Source organism: Trichosurus vulpecula, chromosome 6, assembly GCF_011100635.1.
Source record: "Trichosurus vulpecula isolate mTriVul1 chromosome 6, mTriVul1.pri, whole genome shotgun sequence".
NCBI lineage: Eukaryota > Metazoa > Chordata > Mammalia > Diprotodontia > Phalangeridae > Trichosurus > Trichosurus vulpecula.
The window spans coordinates 251,666,543-251,688,774 of record NC_050578.1 but is presented as its reverse complement, the minus strand read 5'-3'; positions in this window follow the sequence as shown (position 1 = coordinate 251,688,774).

Sequence of the window (22,232 nt, the reverse complement as noted above, 5' to 3'; positions counted from 1 at the left end):
AGATGTAGAGAAAATCCAACCATTTTCTCACTCCCCTCCACCCTCAACCAATTAGTGTGTGTAGGCTGTGATTTTTTTTTTGTTTGTTTAATGGTTATGAGACTGTTGTATTTTTTTTTCAAAAGAATGTTTTGACTAAATTCAATGAAGAAAAACAAATCCACCAGTTCCTACATGCAGATATGATCTATTGTCCAAACCCATCATAACTGAGCCCAGAGGCAGCTGGTGTATTTAGAGGGCTTACTGGGGATTGATGTGTTAATGAGACATCACCCACACTCATTGACCACCAATGGTAGGAATTTATTGGGTGTGTCATTAGACTCATATAAAAGTCAGTTGAACATAAAAGCAGGGAGGAATCCAGAATTTTTGTGTAATCACCATTTTCAGCCTTTGTCATTTCTACAATGCTATAACCATAGTGAATGCCAAGATGTAAAAATCTGCAGTCTGGGAGATAACGAGCTGAAGCAGCCAGTGAATTGGAGAACTTCTTTTGGAATGAGTCTGCTCACACTCTGCATGCTAGTTATTGTTTGCTGAATCTTTAGGAGGCTTGGGTTTTTGAATTTATTCTGTTAGATTGATAGAGCAGGTTTCATCTGAAGAGATGGCCGTATGTACCTAAAATGACTAACTTGAAATGTTAGGAAGCTAGAAGACAGGAAAAGCATAGATCATGAAGGAAAGGGAAAGGAAATGACACGAAGAAAAGATAAACACCACATTAAACACTTAGGCACTTTGTAAAGTGAATTCTATCCTTGATTTTCTCCCTTTGTTCAATTCAACAAGAAAACAATTTAAAGCCCTATCATGTAGTGGGCACTATTCTACGTGTTTCAGGTACTAAGATAAAAATGAAAAATGCCTCTTCCCTAAAAGACATTCTATTGAATAGAAAGAATTCTTTGGATCCACAGCCTTTGGGCTCAAATTCTGGCTTTTGACAATACCTTTGTGACCCTCAGTATGTCACTTACTCTTGTTGGTTTGGTGTTGGCAAGAGCATAGCTTAGATGATCTCTAAGTTCTCTTCTGGGGCAGCTAGGTGTTGTGGTGAATAGAGCGCCAGCTCTAGAGTCAGGAGTACCTGAATTCAAATCTGTTCTCAGACACTTAACTAGCAGTGTGACTCTTGGCAAAGTAATTTAACCCCAGTCACTTCAGTTTCTTCATCAGTAAAAAGAGCTAGAGAAGGAAATGGCAAACCATTACAGTATCTCTGCTAAAAAAAAAAAAACACCAAATAGGGTCACAAAGAGTCAGATGTAACTGAAAAGTGATTGAACAAAAACAACAAAACTTCCCCTTTGGATCTAGGCCCATGATCACCCTGCCAGGCAATTGTCAGTTGGGGCAAGGGTAGGTCTATTCCCCAACTGAGCTGGCTACCCAACATAAAGATGAATCCTTAAACATTATTCTAGTGATCATGTATTGGATATACACAGTCCATAGGATAAGGCTGGGGAATGGGGTGGTGCCAAGAGACCTAATCAACTAATGAACTAGGGTTCATTGAGGCCAATGACTCAGATTCCTGTTTGCCTTTAAACCTAATTTGAGCATTGAAAACCATTGATGAACACTGAGCTTTTTCTGGTTAGCATGACCATCTGTATTCCTAGATTGCCAAGAGAAGGTTTAGACAACTAAAGCTACTGTCCAAAGTAGCCTGATATGTTCAGAAATCAAAGAGTCCCATGTCCACGTCCAATATACTTTTGTTTTTACCACCTATGTGACAAAGCCTAACTCAACATGCTTAGAAATCTTGTTTGATTCGTGTTAGAGGTGGACTTGATAAACTCAAAGCATACTTTCCACTTTGATTCAATGATTTGATTATGCAAAAATATTTGAGCTGTTGTTTGGTACCTTCCACGTTTTTACCAGTGTAAGAAACTGCCACAAAGAAATTCCCTCTACTACTAGAGAATGGTCCTTTAGAGTCATGGAGAGTAGCCTTACACACAGTAGGTGTTTATATTAAAAAAGGATAGCTGATATTTGTTTAGTGATTTCCCATTTGATATTCCCTATCCCCCTGGGAAGTAGGTGCTACTATTCTCATTTTACAGAAGAGGAAACTGAGGATAAAAGAGATTAAGTGACTTCCCTAGAGTCAGAAAGCTAGTAAGCATATCCTGTAGAAGTATTCAAACTCAGGTCTTCCTGTCTCCATGACCAACACTATATTATGACATTTGCCACGCCATATAGCTACTTAGTAAATGTTGGTCAAATTAAATTGAATACAGGTTTCTATATTCTGAGAAGAGCAAATGACTACTTGTATTAAGTTTAGGGTAAGGATTGAAGGACAAGATTTGAAATTGTGACATGAGAAAGCATTGACATAAGTTGTGTTGGAGCATTTCCAAGGAGTAAAAAAGTGTACTTCTAAAGTGTCTAAATAGAGGTTAGATCAAAGAGAAATGGCAAAGGAGAATAGTGGATGTCCTAAAAAATGTTATTGTTGACAGTGGCATGGAGGGAACCCTGAATACCCAGTGACTATGGAATGAGAGATTTGGCAGATCCTATCATGCTGGATAGACTTAAAGTATGGCCCTGATGACGGGAGGTATGATAATTGTCCAAAGGCCAGTCTGGCTATGTTTGGAGAAGAATAACTAGATGCCAAGTCATCAAACAAAAGATCTGCCTAGAGATGGAGGCTTTTAGTGTATTGTAAGTTCAGGAGGAGACAACAGTCTAACATGGCAACTGAGGAGGGAAAAGAATGGAATCTTAGAGTGTATCAACAGAGACATGTGATATCCAGGGCTAGGGATGTGATGACCCTGCTGTATTCTGTCAGTCACATGTGGAAGATTATGATCAGCATTGGATACCCATTTAAAGAAGGGCATTGCTAAGCTGGAAAGTAACCAAAGGAGAGAGTCTAGAATGGCTAAGCGTGCCAAGGTCTTTCCATATTGGTACCAATTGAAGGAATTGAACCTGGAGAAGCGACTTAGTGGTGATTTGATGGCTGTCTCCAAATATTTGAAAGGTCTTCAGCATCAATTTATTCAGTTTATGCTTGATCCCAGAGGTGAGAGCTAGGAGCAATGGGAGGAAATTTCAGAGTGTTTAATTTAGGCTTCATAGCAGGAAAATTCCCTAATAAATTAGACCTAGCCCCGAATAAAGTGAGCCACCCACTGAGGGAATGCATTTACACTCATTGTGTTTTTTAAGGAGATGACCATTTGCTAGGTGTGTTGTAGAAGAGAATTTTTTAAAAACGTAATCAGATTATTTGGGCTAGTTAGCCACAGATGTCCTTTCCCCAATCTGAGATCCTGGGATTTTGTGAATGATTTCATCAAGCTGCTGATGGTGCAGTGGAGACAGCACTGGCCCTAGATTCAAAAGCCTCAAGTTCAAATGTGGCCTCAGACATTTAGAAGCTGTGTGACCTCCACAAGTCACTTAACCTTCCTGCCTCAGTTTCCTCAACTGTAAAAAGGAGATAATAATAACACCTACCTCACAGGGTTATTATGAAGATTGATTGAGACAATATTTGTAAGGCACTTAACACAGTGCCTGGCACACACTAGGCTCTATATCAAGGCTTATGTTCTTCCCCTTCTCCCACCCTTCCCCCTAATCTCACTTCATAAATCTTTGAAGTATCATAAAATTGCAGAGAGCAATCCAGCCAACAGCTTTCCCTAGAAAACCAAAACCTTTCCAGGAGTATCCCCCCCAGCGGTACCTTTGATCACATTGATGGATGGGATATATAACTTCTGGCCTTCCTCTGGAGGTGAGAGAGAGACTGAAAAAGAGAGAGAGAGAGAGAGAGCTTTTTAACAACCAACACACATTGAGGTTTTCATGGGTCACTTTTTCATTGTTGTACTTTGCTTGGATTCCTAGGTCCCTAGTTGCTATGTTTATCTTTATCCTAGATCTAGCTAATCTTAGACTTGTCAGTAGTAAGCCTTAAGCTACCTACAACCCTGGTTTGGGGCTCTGCACTGAATTCAAGTCAACAAGCATTATTAAATACCTACTGTGTGCTAGGTACCATTTTAGGTACATGGGATATGTGCATAAAATGACACAATCCCTTTCTTTAAGGGAACTACATTTTTCTTCAGTTTTGGCCTCTTAAAGGATAGCTAAAAACACTTTTAGGATAAATGCAGTAATATTTGAAATTATATTAAACAAAATATGATTTCTATTTATATACATACTTATACATATGTGTATTTATGGATGATGTATGTGTATATGTCTGTCTCTATATATCTATATACAGATATAGCTATATATAGATATCGATATTTATATGTACACGTATGGATTCCTATTTCAATGGCATAAGGAATCCCTAGGTGTGGTAACAAGCTCTACTAGTAAATGTCAACAACTTCTCTTCAACCTAATTCATTTAATAGTTACTTGAAGCATTTGCCAAGGGTCCCAGTCATTTTGTGACACAAATGCACTTAAGTGTGTGTCCACTGTCTGTCCATGTGCATATGTGTGTGCATTTATGTAGACACAGGCATAAAGATGCAGACACACTTCAGATGGGAGTCAACCCTGAATTTCCAGAAATAAAAAAGCCTCTGAAAGCCATGGAAAGTTTAAACACAAATAAGTCCATACTGAAGCTGATAGTTTTTGGTCACCATTATCATTCACTATCATTTTACGGCTGTCTACTTTCTTTTCATCGGCAGACGTCATTTCCCCCATGAAACAGTAGCTATGGCAGCCCCATAATGGCCTTTCTGATTTAAAACACAATCCCCCCTTTACTCACAATCATCCTTCTTTAACAATCCCATCATGTAAAGTATTTCCATGATCGTAATAAAATAGTCCAATTTCCCCTTCTTAGAATACAACACAACACAGACTGCTGAAAAAATGTAACCCTTAGGCTGGTACAATTTTCCACTTTTCCAGGTAACTAAATAAGATAGGAAAACATTAGCTATACCCTTGTCAGCCTGAGACTTCTGAAAACTGAGCATCCAAGTAAGCAAAGCTAAATTATTTTTTTAAGCCCATCCTAGATAACAGCAAATAAGTCCTCATGGCAAACACTCTTCAATTTTCATACTTGTTAGTTCCCATTATTTTCTTAATGTGGCTCAAATGAGGTAAGTATCTAGGACTAAATGAAAGAAATGTCTTCAAAGAAAGTCATTGTTAATCTAGTACATTTATAATGACATGAAATTGTAATTATAAGTATGTTTTAATTTTTTCTGAGCTACATGAGCAAGTAGAAATGGTAGGTTCAATAGATCATAGATTCAAAAGAAGAAGTGACCTCCCAGGTCACGTAACTACAACCCCCTCCTCCTCTCTCTCCCTTTTTGTAATAGATGAAAAGTCATTGAGTTACTGAAGGTTACACAGTTAGTAAATACCAAAGGTAGGATTTGAACCCAAGGCCTCTGACTCCAGAGCCAGTGTACTTTCCACAGTACCATGTTGCTTTCCCACTAAGGAAAATAAAGATGGGAATGCTTGCTTGATTAGACCAGTCATACAGAGCTGTGTCTGTGTCTGTGGAGGGAAGAGAAGCAATTTTAAGGCATTGAGGGATTGATAATCAAGATATCTGAAAGAGGAGAGGATACAAAGGCTTAGGAAGAAAATGAAATAAAATCTTACACCTTAATGTTTCTGAAAAGTTGCCTAGGAAAATATCAGTACAACCATATGTGCACATTTTTCCATCTCTACGAACTTTTTTTTACGAGTATAATCTACATATACAATTGAGGGCCATCTTTATGAGGTACGAGATGGGTACTGGAAGGCATTTGCAAATGATTCTATGCAGCAGATGACATATTTATGGTCACACAATGAACTAAAAAAGATATAAACAACATTAGATTCCACTGTGCTTCTTGTTCGTTAATTACAAAAAAGGCATTAGGCCCAGGAGAGCAAATGCCAATGCTTTAAAGTTTCTTTTCATACAAAACGTCTCTCATGAATGTTTCAAAATCATACAAAATTCATTGAAAGATGTAATAATGGACAAAACGTTGCTTTGTTTCTTATCAAATGAGGCATAAAATAGGATAAAGTATTTGCTCTCAAGGTATTTGCTACCATCTTAGAGAACATTCTCTGGGGAATTCAAATTAAATAGGCATTCCCTATACATAATGAGGACTTTCAGATAGTATTGTTTGGGGTAAAGTGGTGCTGACTGAATCAAACCAAAGAAATACGAGAATTACTTAAATGAGATTTTGATTACACAAAAATGTTCAACCTAACTATCTACAGTGGAATATCCAAGTGGATGAAAATGTATTGTCTAAGTTATGCATGCAGTTGGTTGTATAGCCTATAGAGCTGTTCCATCAGTATTTGTATTTTGGATGGACACGTTAAATAAACAATGAACTGACCCTAGAACTGAATAGGAAGAGGGGCAGGTCCTGAAAGGCCTTTAATAAATTTTGCAATGTTTTTGATACCCTACTTTAAAGGCCCTTCTTTTCATTAACAGTATTCTTCCCCTAATATTGTGTTATTGTAAGACATGGATCACCATATTTTCCAAAGAATTTAAGTCATTAAGTTATAAGGACCTGGGTTTGGATCCTGGCTCTGCTACTCACTACTTGTGGGACCTTGGGAAACTACTTAACTTTCACGGACCTCAAATTCCTCTCTGTAAAATAAAGTGAGTGGACAAGATTGTGTATTAAGTTGTCTTCAATCATTTTGTCATCTTATGACCTAAAGGCAATGACTAGACTGCAGTACACTTCCAGCCAGGAACTGTGAAATAGAAACAACATAAAGGATGTTATGTGAAAAAGATGATCCTAAAGAAAAGCGGGCTGGCAAGGAGGAAGGATAGTCGATGGGTAATCATCATATTTCATTAATATTTATACAATGTTAAGAGAACTAAAGGAAGACATTAGATTTGGTGGGCCCATTGTGGAGAATCCATGGAATGATATGAATGAGTCACATAGGATGAAACAGCATAATTATGGTTTGTGATAAACATCATTACTGAGAGAATACAAACTGATGAAATCACGGAGCCATCAAAATGCCATTTCTTAGTATTATGCTAGTAGCTACCAATGCACTGGACATTAGCATTGAGCTAACCTGTAACTTTTGTACCCAAGTCTAGTGTTTTTTCTATAAAAAAGCATTATGATTACTCACTACTCATGACTTATTCTCTGTTGTACACCTTTCTAGGGGTGTCAATTGGTCCAGAAATTCACTAAGAGCTCCTACCTAAGAAACACTGTGGTGACCAAAGTAACCTTTCTGTGGGAAAATCTGGGCACTTGTGAATCCAATCCCCAAAAGGAACACTGAGCTGCTCTGATACCAGGGAAAAGGCTAAAAGGGTTCATGTCTTGCCAGTGAGATGTCTTCCTCTCATTTTCCCGACCTTAAGTATACAAGGATTTTGAAATGTGGTGGATTATTTGTTCCCATGATTACATATATGGGAATAGAATAAGAAAGCAATGAAGTTCTGAACCCAAATCTTAATTCTGATTGAAGGAGACAGAGGGAAAATACTTTTGAATTTTCCGTCAACTCTGGGTTTTCCAATATCTAAGGATAATGAAAATACTAGTTGAGAATTGGATTGTCAACAACATCAAAAAAATTTCCTATGAAATTGTAAAATCATCATAACTTCCATACTGAGGCCAATCTATAATTGACATTCATTTAGAGGATTTTTCCAAAAGGTAATTTTATCCTTTGTGACATTTTATTTATCAATTGATGCACAAAGTAATGAAACATATGTTTTCTCAAAAATATTAAAATATGCACTGAAAAAAAATACTCAAGAGTCCTTTCAGTAGGGGTCAGGATGGAACAAGTGTCCAGACCGCTGATTTCATAAGTGTGGAGAGCTCCCTCCAATAATGCATGTTCGTGATTTTTCTTTAACTTGCAGTTTCGAGGAAATGAAGGCTAACATAACTTGCCTATCACACTGTATATTTTAGAGGCAGGACTTTAAACCCATATTTTCCTTCTTAAAGGACAACCTTCTATCTACTACATGATACTGCCTTTCAGAAAACCCATATGGGGATGAATTTGAGGTAGCATGATATTTTTAACTATATATGATATATATTGTATACTGTATAGTATTATATATTAATTATATACTATATACACTAATAGATACTAATCATTGCCCATTGAGCTCCAAATAACCAAGTGCTTTTGTAGCCTTCCAGTATAGCCCAAGAACATCTATGATCCAGGGAAAGTGAGCAGGCTTCTCAGAACTCCATTAGGAAAGTGCTGAATATCCCACTGGGGGTGATTTAAAATTATAATGAATAAAAGCCCTGGAGATTAGACTGCATGGAACAATGTTGCGGTGGATACCAAGGATGGACAAGAAGTGACCTGCTATGTCTTTTCCATCTCAAACTCTTGTCACTCTGAATTTCAGTTACATCCCATGTATTATTTATCCCAGAGCCAGATTTTTTTGCAGTTTGTTCCAAGAAAAAATGTTTCTGAACCATTGAGTAAACATGAATTTTTCATCATAATCCATTTGCATTTGCTTTGCCTTCCTCCCACCATTCTCAATCTCTGCGATCTTCAGTTTCTTCATCTGTAAAATGGTACACTATTATTTTCCTCAGCAGGTTGCTGTGAGAAAAGTGCTTTGGAGATGTTAAAGCACTTCATAAATGAGTTCTTCCTTCTCTTTATTCATCATACTTGGGAAGCAGCATGATACAATGGAAGGGACATTGGATTAAGAGCCATGATACCTGGGTTCAGATCCCAACTCCATAATTTGCAGCCTGGGTGACCTTGAGCAAATTAGCTTTTTCGGCCTCAGTTTCTTCATATGCAAAATTAGGGAGAAGAATGAACTTGATATCCTCAAAGGACCTTTTCAACTTTAAATCTGTGAGCCCAGGTTTATTATCATCTTTAGTTGAATTTAACTGACAAGACATGGGGTTTTTTGAGGCAAAAGGACAGTCAACTCATGGTGATTTTTGTGTTTATAGAACTTAGTTTCCTACAGTTCCACAGAGCAAAACCTACATACACTACAAATTATGGGGATATGGAACAAAAATTGTAGCCCAGAAGGAATAGATACAAATTGAAATAAATAGACATATAACCAGGAGAACAAGGAGAGGGGGAAATCATAAAGATACCTCTGAGAGGATAAAGTCTACCACTGTGTTTTACAAATGAAGAGAGGAGTTGACAGATAGCCAAGAAAGGTGAATCCCTTTCACTTCAATCTCCTTTGTCTAAAATGTGGGCAGCATTCAGACATAAATCTCCATTAGGAAAGTTCATTGTCAGGTTGGAAAGATGTTTCTGTCCTTTGGAAATTTCATCAGCCTTTGTACATCCTTGTGTAGGAGTAATACATTGTAGAAAGCCTGATTTTCATTCTATCAGTGGAACCCTGGCAAGAGAAAATACATCACATAAAAAAGAAGTGGTTAATACCCATTTTATCACAGGATCACAAAGTGAAGGCTAGGAAGGACTTCAGGGGGTGTCTAATTCAACCCTGACATTTTACAGATGAAAAAACTGAGTCATAGAGGTAAGTGGCTTGCTCTGATTCACAATAGAAGTAAGTAACATAGCTCAGATTTGACTCTACATCCTCTGGCTCTAAAATCACTCTTTTCCCACCATGTTGTACTGCTTCCTGTTCAAGTATAAACACATATTTGTTTATATATAAGAATATATATTCTTATGTAAGAATAAACTAATATTTGCTGATTACAAGCAATGAACATGGTGTTATGCTAGGCTCTGGAAAGATATAAAGGTGAACAAGATGGAGTCTCTGCCCAAAAGAATCTTATAAACTAACTAGAAATAGAAAATATATACTCTGGAAAGAATAACTGTAAATACATTGCAATATATTAGTATTGGTGATGAAGCATGAGGAGGAAAAAAGTGCTGTCAGAATTCTGTGGGGGAAGAAAATAGCATGTGACAATGGTCAGAGAATGGGAATGGTGAGTGTGTTACAGGAAAACACACACACACACACACACACACACACACACACACACTTTTCCTGGAGTCAGAGGCTCTGGGTTCAAATGGAACTTCTGACACTACCTTGGGTGTTCTTATCTGTAAAAGGAAGGAGTTAGACTCCGTGAATCCTGAGAACCCTTCCAGCTCTAGACCTATGATCTTATGAATGAAACAGGCATTTTCAAATGACAAGGACTCTACCAATCTGTATAAAATAGCGGATGAATCCAGAGGATTATGGGAAGATGGCAGCGCAGGACGGCAAATTTCAAGATCTCAAGATTTTTCTCCACAAAAGAGATATCTGGGAGAACACAGAGCCATGAAAACAAATAAGAGTATGGGTGGAACAGCGGTTCTCTTGGGACAATGTGAGAAGATCTGAAGAAAAATGCCAGGGTGTGTATTGGCAACCAAAAATGGGCTCCTTAGCACTTAGTCAACAAGTGCCCTTGACTAGTTTGGCTTTTTCCCCTGAACTGAATGCTGTTTGTATCTTGGACTGGAGTAAGCTTGTCGGCCCCTTCACCTTGCTTCCCTTGCTTAAGCTGATGGAAAGAACCTGTGCTTTCCCGGTCAACCCCTTCACCTTGCTTAAGCAGATTGAAAGAACCTGTGCTTTCCCCGGCGTACCTTCCACCCCCGCAGAAGCTGGATGGTTAAAAGCAGCTCCCGTTGGAGCCAGAGGCTGCCACAGCTACAGCCACAGCCACAGCTGAAGCAGGAGCTGCCAGTAGCAGAGCTGACCTACGGGAGGAAGCTGAACAAAGACTTCAGGCCAGTGGGTAATCTTTTTACCATAGAGGGGGAAGCATGATTTTGCTTTACGCAATCATGCTTCTCTGTAGCCTCCTGGTTACTCTTTCAAGGCGTACTTATTGGGCCTGGAAGCTTTTGATCAATATATCAAAATGGGGTTGCTGGTTCATGGGTTGGTTACTGTGGAGCCTAAATATATGTTTTGATTCTTCTACCTTCTACTTTGAGAGTTTCTTATATCCGGCGGTTCCGAACCTTTCAGACATGTTTATGATCCTCTTTGAGATTATAAACTCTGCCCTCCTAATACAGGGTGAGATTTCCTCCCGGTGAAGAGTAAACACCTCCAGTCTAGGGTCTGCTTTAACGACCAGCGGCAACCTGCTTAAGCAAGTGGCAAGCCCTGGGGTTAGTTGGTTTCAGAGGCTGCCTTAGCCCCAGTCACAGGAACTACCCCCTCCCCCCCCCCCCCCCCCCCCGCCGCACACAACCTCCCCCCCACCCCGGTAATGGGAGTTGGGCTTCGGAGCCTGGGAAGATCTAGGGAACCTCTGCTGACAAGAAACGTCAGCCTCAGCTGCGCTTCCTAGAATAGCTGCTGGGGAGAGAAGGAACCAGCACATGCCCGGGTGAGTGCAGATGCAGTGGGCTGGGGACACCACTGGCTGTGGGCACTTATAGAAGAGTGGAGGTCTTGGTATGAGTTAAAGATCAGAGGGGAGAACTGAAGACGATCAGTGGCCAGAGGCACCATTCCCCATACCCCAGGACTAGAGGTGACTATAAAAACTAAATTATTTCAAAAAAAATATGCACAGGCAAAGAAAAAGAATCCAACCATAGAGAGCTGTCATGGGAATACAGAAGACTGGGGTTCATCTTCAGAGGAGGACACCAAAGTAAAGAAACCCTCATTTACTTCAATGAGTAATGTCAAATGGTCGCCTGCCCAAAAAGAATTCATTGGAGAACTTATAAAAGACTTTACAAACAAATGAGAGAGATGGTGGAAAAAATTTTAAAATTAGAATAATACAAGAAAAAAGAAGATTATGACAAGAAAGTCAACCAATTAGAAAAGGAGATCCAGAATTTCAAGGAAGGAAAGAATTCTTTGAAAATCAGAATTGGGCAAGGCGAAGCCAGCAAAGTTATAAGAGATGAAGAAATATATATATATATATATATATATATATGTATATGTATATACATATATACATATATGCATATATATAATATATATTTGTAATGAAAAAATAGAAGAGAATGTGAAACATCTCATAAGAAAAACAATGGGTGTAGAGAACAGATCAAGAAGAGAAAACATAAGAATAATTGGGCTACCTGAAAGTTCTGATCAAAAAAAGAATCTTGATACAATAATACAAGAAATAAATAAATAAAATTGTCCCGAAGCATTAGAATGAGAGGGGAAAGTAGAAGTAGAAAAAATCCACCGATCACCACCTGAAAGAGATCCTGCAAGGAAAACTCACAGAAATATCATAGTCAAACTCTGAAACCCCCAGATCAAGGATGAAATATTGTGAGCAACAAGGAAAAAAAAAACAATTTACATATGACGGTACCACAATTAGAGTCACACAAGACCTATCATTGGCGACACTAAAAGATCACAAGTCTTGGAGCACTATATATCAAAGAGCAAAAGAACTGGGCCTCAGGCTGAAAATGTCATACCCAGCAAAGCTAAGCATAATTCTGAATAAAAAAAAAATAAATGGACATTTGATCAACTGTCAGACTTTTAAGACTCTGTTTAAAAAAAACCCTGAACTTCATAGAAGATTTGACATACAAGAGCCAAGAGAAATAACAGGTACATACCAATGACCAATTACAAGGGACTGAATAAGGATAGAATATTTGCCCTTTATGTATGGAATTTGTAAAACCTATGTCTAAGATTGTTACTAGTAATTAGGTAGCTTATAAGAAAGATTTGGGTAGACCTAGGTATGATATGACTTCAAAAAGTAAGACCATTCAAGTACAGCTAAAAGAATAATTATTTTATACAAATGAGATGCAAGAAACTATACAGAGGAATTTGATGGGGGAGGGAGGCTGTTAGTTCTGAGAACTTTCTTTGGGGATGGGTTTGAGATGGGAAAATACATATACATTTAGAAGAGTATAAAAGTCTTCTAAATTGGGAAAGAAATAAAACTCTAAAGGGATAGGGAGGAGGAAGAAGATAAAGTAGGAATCTTTAGACGGCAGGGTGAGGGAACAAGTTAAAAGGGGGATATAGAAGAGATTTAGAGGAATGGGGGGCTAAAGGAGGGAGTTTTAGAGTGGAGGGGGACAGAATAGGTCAAAGGGGTGTATAAAAGGCGTGTGTAGATTTAGGGAAATGGGAGGGTTAAGGAGGGATTGCTGGAGTGGGGGGGTAGGTTAAATAATAGGAGGGCAAGGTAGAAGGTAGGAATAAAAAGAGGAGTTAGGAGAGATAGGAAAAAAGATGTATGCACAGACAAAAACAAGATTAGGAGCAGAATCTCTTAAGAAAAGTATATATGTTTATATGTATGTATGTTTATATGTGTACACATGTATACCTGTGTGTGTGTATATATATATATATATATCAATACCTATATATAAATATATCCATGCTCAATTATAGCCTTAGGGTAGGGGATGGGGGGAGAAAGGGGAAAAAAGAACAAAGTAAAATGTATATAGCAGAAAACAAAAGAAAACCTACAAGGAAGCAAGGATGGATGGCTTTCAACATAATTCACAGTATTTAATATGTATAGTCTTCTTAAAATGATAAGTTATTGGTATGTATTCTGAATCCTCTCCCATGTTCTGTTGTGCAAATGATATTTTTCCTTTTTATTTTATATTTAAGTTTAATATTTAAGTTTATAATGTTTCTTTTTCTTTTCTTATCATGCATTTAAGTTTTAGTGTGTTTAAAATTTAAAAAAGCAATTAGAGGATGAGTAATAATAGCTAATAGTAATAGCTAGCATTTATACAATGCTTTGTTTTATTTCATTTGGTCTTTGCAACAATCCTGTGAAAGAGGCACTATTATTATCATCCACATTTTACATATAAGAAAACCGTGGCAGAAGAAAGTTAAGTGATTTGTCTAAGGTCCCACAGTCAATGAAAAACTGAGGCAGGATCTAAACTTGTCTTCCTGACTTCAGGTCAGACACTCTATACATTGCCCCACCTTGCTGCCTGAGTAATGTTTGGAATCTTCACTGGAAAGAGAGGTTAGGTCCAGGATATAAGAAGCCTTGAATATTAGTCTAAGGATTCTGAAATGTATTCTTAAAAAAAAACAAACAAACAAGGAGCCATTGAATACCTTTATGTAGTAATTTGGCAGTGAAATCTATATTTTAGGCAAATTAGTCTAGAAATGCTATGAACAATGGACTAGATTAAGACTGGAGACAGGGAGACTTTTGGAGGCTACTACAATATCCAGGTATGAATTAATAAGGACTTGGGCTAAGGTTTTGGTAGTGTGAACATAAGGTATTTTCAATGAAAAACCAAATAGACCTGATGGATTACATTATATAAGGGTAAATAGAGAGAGATGATTCAAAGGTTTCAAGACTAGTTAATTCAAATGATGATGACCAAAAAAAAATAAGTCTGAAAATACTAGTTTCCATCTAACTTAAGCTGACACTAGTTGTCAAGGAAATGATTATAAAGTTGAAAATAATGGTTTTTTTTCTATTTGTGTATTTGGATTCTTTGAACCTCAGTAGTAACATGACAGATAGCATTTTAGTCCTTATAATACCTTGAAAATAAAATAAGTTGGTACTGAGCTCTAGAAATATAAGTCTCTAATTCAAAGTCTAGTATCATGGAATATGTTTTCTATAGATCTCAGACCTAATGGAATATGGTAGAAAAAACATTAAAAGGCAAGGCATATTTTTAGAGGCCAAAGAATATCATGGTTCCTATGTATTACAGAATCACAGAACTTCAGAATTCGAAGAGACCTCAGTGGGTATCTAATCTAAACGGTAGAAAAAGGAAAAAAGAATCCCTCTGTACTATACACCTTGCAAGTGGTCATCTAATCTTTTTCCTAAAGATGTCCAATGGGAGAGAGAAAGAACCCACTGTCTCTTAAGGCATTTCATTTCACTTTGGAATATTCCGGTTCTTAGAAATGTTTGTTTTCTTCCTTAAAAGGAGCTTAAATTCACAATTTTTGCTTGTAGCTCTGCTCTTTTAGGCCAAGCAGTGCAAATCTAAACCCTCTTCCTGGTCACTGCCTGCAAATAAGCAAAGTGATCATATCCCCACAAGACTTCTTTCTTCCAGGTTAAACATCTTGATTTCCTTCAACCCAACCCAACTGAAAGCTATTCCCCTTCCCAGTTCACTTCCTCTGGATGTTCTATGGATAATCAATAGCCTTTTTAAAGCTGAGTGCCCAATTTAACTCCATTGCTTCCTTGCTTACACCTCTTTGAACAGATTCCAGTATAATATTATTTGAGAGATCCCAAGGTGAGGTTTTTCATTAGCTTCTTATATTCTCTATTCGTTAACAGACTTCCTGGAGTTTTGATAGTCAATGCCAAATTCATCATCTTGAACCAAAGCATTTATTGCTCTCTAAATCTGGGAGTATCAAGAGCAGAGAATGGGGTCTCTCCCCATCAACACTTACTTATTATTTAAAATGTTTTAAAGCTACAATTTATGTTTATAAGTAGCAAATAAACAGAATGTTTTGTTTGGAATTATTTATGCTCCCCCAATATTGAGGTTTCAATTCAATTCAGTGGGAATTTATTAAGGGACTACCATGTGCCAGGCAATGTGCTAAGTGATGGGGAAGTAGAGACAAAAAGCAAAATAGTCCCTAACCCATAGAAGATTGTGTACCCCTGGGGAAAATAGCACAATACAGATAAGATATGTACAAAACAAATACAAAATAATTTCAGTAAGTGTTACTAAAAATTGGGGAAATCTGGGAAGGCTTTGGATAGGAGGTGATCCCTGAGGGTTAGGTCTTGGCATTCCAAGAGGCGGAGATGAAGAGGTAGAACACTGTGAATGATGAATTAAATAGATTAGAGGAGGAGGATGGAATGTTTTGCACAGGGAATGGCAAGTCAGTCATTTTGGCAGAAACATGGAGCACATGAGAGAAAATAATTTGGAATAAGTCCAGAAAGATAGGTTGGGGACAGAATCATGAAGCTTTTAAATAGGCCATCCTATAGCCCAAAACCTTCTTCATATGCCTCTTAGATTCCAAATTCAGTTAATTGGCAGTATCTGTGCAAGATATAAGAATATGTATAATATAAAAATAGATGTAAAGAATAGGAGTAAGTCAACAGATTGCCCATCTGACTACATTCCATATTGCAAACACTAGACATCTTTCTTCCACTTTTTTTTCTTTTCTTTTGTCTTTTTTTCCTGTATGTTGCTTGGCCAATTTCCTTAGAGTGGTTGTGGATCTCAGATTCAGACCACTTTTAGTATACAACAACTTGCTCCTTAACTCCCTAGTGACCAAAGTGAATGACAGGTGAGACAAATCCAAATAATTCGCTTTTGGGAATTGAGCAGTATTTTCATTGATCCTTCCATTGATCCTCTGAAACAAACAAAAATTCATGTTTTGACAACAGACAATATACTCTTGGGGACACTAGGTGTCTACAGGGCATGGGAAATCATGTTCTCTAAAGGAATCAAAATTGACAATGATACAAAAATTTTTGAAAAAAAGATGCATGGTGGATGGAGAGTGGATGTTAACTATATTACTTTACCATGCTCAGGAAGTGTCAGAAAAGAAATCATTAAAGATGTGAATGTTTGGGAAAGGAGATGGGTCTGTCATGATGTAAGAGAAACTTGCATCCTTCCCTCTTATCAATGTAATGTTAAAAGGCCTAAAGGAAGCACTTCATCAGACTAGGGAGATCCTCCATGGAGAGTATATGAGAGGCTGTGGAAAAGGATAACAAGGAATTGATTGGTTGCAATCCAAGACATATGAACTGAGTATCCATGTCAATGAAATCACCAATCCATCATGGAATCTGGATTTTGATTATTTTAAGCGACTGAGCTATAACTGGGAAATACCACATGTGTACATGTATATTTTCTTTCTTTAATATTTTTAGTATTTACAATTTCCCACTTAAAATATTTGGAATACGTTAAAATGTATGAATGAACTATACTAGTATGCAGTATGTGAACAGATGATTTTTCTCTCATCTTCACGACTGCAGTTTGCTGCTGAACTTCACTGAACCCTGTCCAATTTGGTCATGAGTGTGCAAAGAGAGTAGGAAGCAATATGTCCCAAGTGCCAGGTAGCCCACAGCCTAGTTCAGGGGCAAGGAATCTGTGGCCTCAAGGTCATGTGACCCTCTAGGTCCTCAAGTGTGGCCCTTTGACTGAATCCAAACTTCACAGAATAAAGTTTTCCATGAGGTAACTTTCAAAGCTTTTGATGCCCCAGAAATCTCTCTTTTCTGCTAGGATAGATTATAAGATTGTGCTTCCTAGGAAATCAAAAATCCTCCTCTGCACTGAATGAAGGTTGGGGTTCAAGAAGAAATTTACTTCAGTTTCCTTTTCAGGTTGTGTGTAAATGTCTTTTACAGCCATGGGGTACTATAGCAAGGCACCCTTACAGTTCCCAACAAGGGGGAACAGAAGAGAGAGAAATCCTTCTCCTTCCCCATACACCCTGAACTACATAAAAGGGAAGGAATGAGGGCTCCTCCAAAGCTCAGTCCACCCTCTAAATACAAATGCCTCAAAGTGAAGCCAGCTTGCTTTTTAAAGTCCACCAGGAGTGTGATTGATTCTCAGCCAATCACACCTTCCCTGTCCCCCATGAGATGCTTCCATCCAATGTTCAATGCCCTATGATGTTATCAACTTGTTTAGGTAACTTCTTTACACTCTGCTAATAGGATGTTTAGGAAAACTCCCTTATACGATCAAGTATGGCTCTAATCTCTCTTTTTTTACTGTAGAAAGAAATGGGAAGCAATTTCAAGAGGCAAAATCTTTGCGGGGGGAGGAAAAGAGAACTAAATTCAAAAATAAATCACAAATACTTATTTATTCCTTTTTCCCTTCAGCAAATATTGAATCATAGATTTAGAATGAAAAAGAAATTTAAAAGTCATCTATCTAGTCTGACCCCCACCTTTTCCAGAGGAGGAAACTGAGACCCAGAGAGATCAAACATCTCCCCCAAGGTAAAAACGCTGGCAAGAATCAGAGGCAAGATGTTGGAAGAATCTCTCTCTTCCCCTCTCTCCCTTCCTCTCTCCCCCCTCTCTCTCTGTATCTCTCTCTATTCATCTATCTATACATACATATAGATGTACATATATGTATATATGTGTGTATTTGTTTGTTTTTTGCTGTGGCTTTATACCTTGCAGTGTAAAACATTTTTTATGAATTATTAGTTCTTAGAGGCATCTGTGAGTTTTTGGCAAGACTTTCAATCCAAGTTGTCTTTGCTCATCTTAATTTCCTTGTACTTACTTTTTGTTTATTTCGATAACTCAAAAGATCTCTTATTTCATCTATATACATAAATTCCCTTCATACCTTAATGCACAAATTCCCCAGAGTTCCTGTGGACCAAAAAAAAAGCAATCACCAATGGGCTGCCAGCTTTCTGGAGTTGAGGTATACCTATTCTTTAATTTTGAATCAAGAAAATCAGTAGGAGAATATTAATGTATTTTCACCATTTTTTAATGAAAGATTAGCTAGGCACGTTCCTCACTGAAAAAAAAAACCTGGGGAGTGTCATAGTTGACTGCAAGCTGAATATGAGTTGGCAAGATAACGTCACTATGATATAGTCCTGGGAGGTGTTGATAAGAGTATAATGTTCCAAGTCTAGGAAGTATTTTTCTGCTAGACTCAGCATGTCAGACTCTTATTAGAGTATCCAGATTTAATCACCACACTTTAAAAAGGACATGGAGAAATTGGAAAGAATCCAGAGAAGTACTACCAAAGGAATGCATGAGATGGAGGTCATTTAAGGGAAGAAGAGGGGTTGTTAAACCCTGGAGAAGAGACCGCTAAGAAGAAATTTCAAGTAGCTTACATAATGGGTTTACATGAGGGAATTACCATTCAACTGTTTTCTATATCCATTAAAAATAGAAGAAGAAAAAATTGATTTGGATGTGAAGAAAACTTACTGACTGTCAAAGTATTGTAACACTGGAATGGATAAATGAATGTATGGAATTAAGAGAAGCATGACAAGACTTGTAAAAACTGATGCCAAGTGAAAAAAGCAGAACTAGGAAAATGAAATAAACTATGACCACCATTAGGCAAATTAAAGTGACAATAAAGAGTAGCAAAACTTAGAATAATTTCAAAGATTAAAGCTTAGTTCTGGAGTTGGGCTAATGAAGAACACTAATTCTCTTCCTTGAATGGTGGAAGACAAAAGATCTGGGATGTCATATATACCATCTCACTAGTCTTTTGAGTGGTTTATTTTGCTTAATCCTTTTTTCTTTGCTATAAGGAGAGATTCAATGTATATGAAGATCCTTTCCTTTGTCCTGGAGGGATGACTATCATGTTTAAGAAATGCATCCACATAGCTTTAAAAATAAGATAAAACACTAGGAGGGGTAACTTAGGACAACTGTGATGATCTTAGAAAAGAAAGGCAGGAAACCATTTGTCCTTGCTCTCAGGGAGGCAGTTAACCAGATCATCTGAGGCTTCTTCCAGATCTGTTCTTGTTACACACACACACACACACACACACACACACACACACACACACACACACACGTATATACACACAGATATATGCATATGTATGTATACACACGTACATGCACATGTAAGTATGTGTGTGTATATATGTGTGTGATATATGTGCATGTGTGTATCCCCTCCCTCATCCGTCCCCCTCCCCAATCCAACAAAAGCCCAAATGACTAGGTTAAAAACATGTGACAGGGGTAATAAAAGTTTCTACTCCCTTCTGAGTCTCATAAAATATGTAATGACCTACTTGGCTCGATGGGCATTCTAAATTTTTGTATATAAACTTTTTTTTTTAGAGCAAGGGTTATCACTTTCTCCTCCCTGGCTTTTATGATGTCTAATATACTATTATACAGTACTGGTCCCTCACTTCATCCACCAAGACGAAAAGTAAACTATTAATAGTAGCAACACAAAACATGAGCACACTAGAGACAGTACTTAATTTTTCTGTGTTCTCCCCCCCCCCAGGTTGGTAACACAGATCTCTCACCAGAATTCAATGTATCACCTTGAATCTAGTCCCAGCCAATGTTTATATCCCGGCAAAAATATGTTTCAGTGTTACAAAGCCCCTGGAGTGACCTGAAACCAAGACTTTAGAAATGTAGCCCCGGAGAAATCTATTAGGGCAAAAAAGGGAACAAGAATGAGAAACAAGGCTCATAACTCCAGCAAAGTTGATGCCAAGCCCTCCTCTCTTCTCCTTTCTTCTAATGACTCTCCTGCCAAACTGAGCTGAGTTAATACAGCCTCTAGTGACTTCACCTCTTGGCCTCAATCATATCTGTGCAAAGCACTGAGTTTTCAGTCCGAGCAGTTTGGGGAAACTTTTCATATGATGTAGTTTATAAAGTCCCAAGACACCTTTATTTGTGTGACTGGGTTCACAAGAAATGGAGAACTTAGTTAAGTTGTACCAATACAAAAAAAATATCTATTTAATATGCAGATACACAAACAATGGAATAAACTGATCAATGTTCTGGCTTAGGAAAAATATACACTCCAATATTTAAACTAACCTTGGATTAAAGCAGAGTTCACAAGATTCTCATACAAATTTCATTGCTTATCGTCCAAACCTTGAAAAATAAATTTGAACTGAGCTTACAGTTTGTTTCAAATAATTCAAGCAAATCTTTCACCAATCTTGCTCTGAAACTGAACCATAACTAGGATGGAGCAAATTGGGCTTTGTCCTCAGGGCACCAAAATTTGGAGGTGGCAAAATTCTTAAATAGTCACTTTAAAATATGGTCCATTAAAATGTTACAATTACATTTACATTTTGACAGTGCTCCCTCTCTTTGGCAGCATGGAAACAAGTGAGCTTAATGAGTCAAGTCTCAATAAGTATTTATTAGGCACTTACTGTATGCCAGGCACTGTGCTTAACACCTAGTTAGCAAGAATAATTAAATCAGGAAGGTACTAAATTGTGTACTTCCTTGATGGTAACTGTATACAGGTAAGACCATCTAAGGTTTGGCCATACTTTACCCTTCTCTTCCTACTCACCCCTTGCTTAGAGCAGTACCCCAAAATACTTTCAAGCAGTGGTCTGCTTCATGGTATCTCCTCACTCTTTCCCAAAGGGTGGTGTCCCATGGTCTTTGCTCTTGATTAAATTTGTCTTTATTGCTTGCATTTTTTCAAAACATGAATTATAAAATTGACCTGAGAATACATTGCCATGGATCCCAAAATTGACAGTATTACTCTTCTCTGAATTAACTTCCTAAAGGGCAAGTGAGAATTTCAAGCCTCTACTCTTTTTTCCATGTTTACCTTTACAATATCTCTCACATCTGTTCCCTTCTCTCCACTCACAGACAACTACCCTAGCTCAGTTCTACATCACCCCCCAAATGGGCTATTCCTAGAACTCCCTAATTGACTTCCCTGTATCTAATCTCTCTGCACAGCAGTAAAAATGATATTACTAAAGCACTGATCTGAGTATGTCATTCTTCAGCTTACAGGGTTCCGGTGACAGAAACTCTTCTATGTGATATTAGAAGTTCTTAATAATCTTCCTCCAACCTTCATCCCCCATCTTCATTTTCCTTTTCAGGAAAGCAACATCGTCCAATGGAAAGAGCACTGGATCTGGAGTCAGAGAACCTAGGTTCAAATCCTGTCTTTGACATTTACCACCTATGTGATCAGTATAACATTTAATACCTGTGTGAACCCAGGTCCTCTGACTTTCAATCTGGAGAGCTTTCTGCTCTACCATGCTGCTTCCTGAGGATTTTCCCTCTGGAGTGTCAGGACTGCATATTACTTACCCAGGTTCCCAATAGTCAGTTATTTTTGTGCTTCTAAATGATTTATGCAACAGTGGGGCTGAAAGAGCTCAGAGCTCTGTTCTTTAAATTTTCTCCTTCATCCTCTGCCCCACTTCCACAACTGCCTATTGGCATGATCATAATAGAAGAAGCTGATTATTTATGTAGGCTACATGTAAACTTTCTCATTGAGAGCCCACCTGTGATTCCAAATACCTCCTGTGAGATACCACTACATCTTTCTCAGGGGCAGAATTTATAAGACCATTTGATATTCTTCATTGC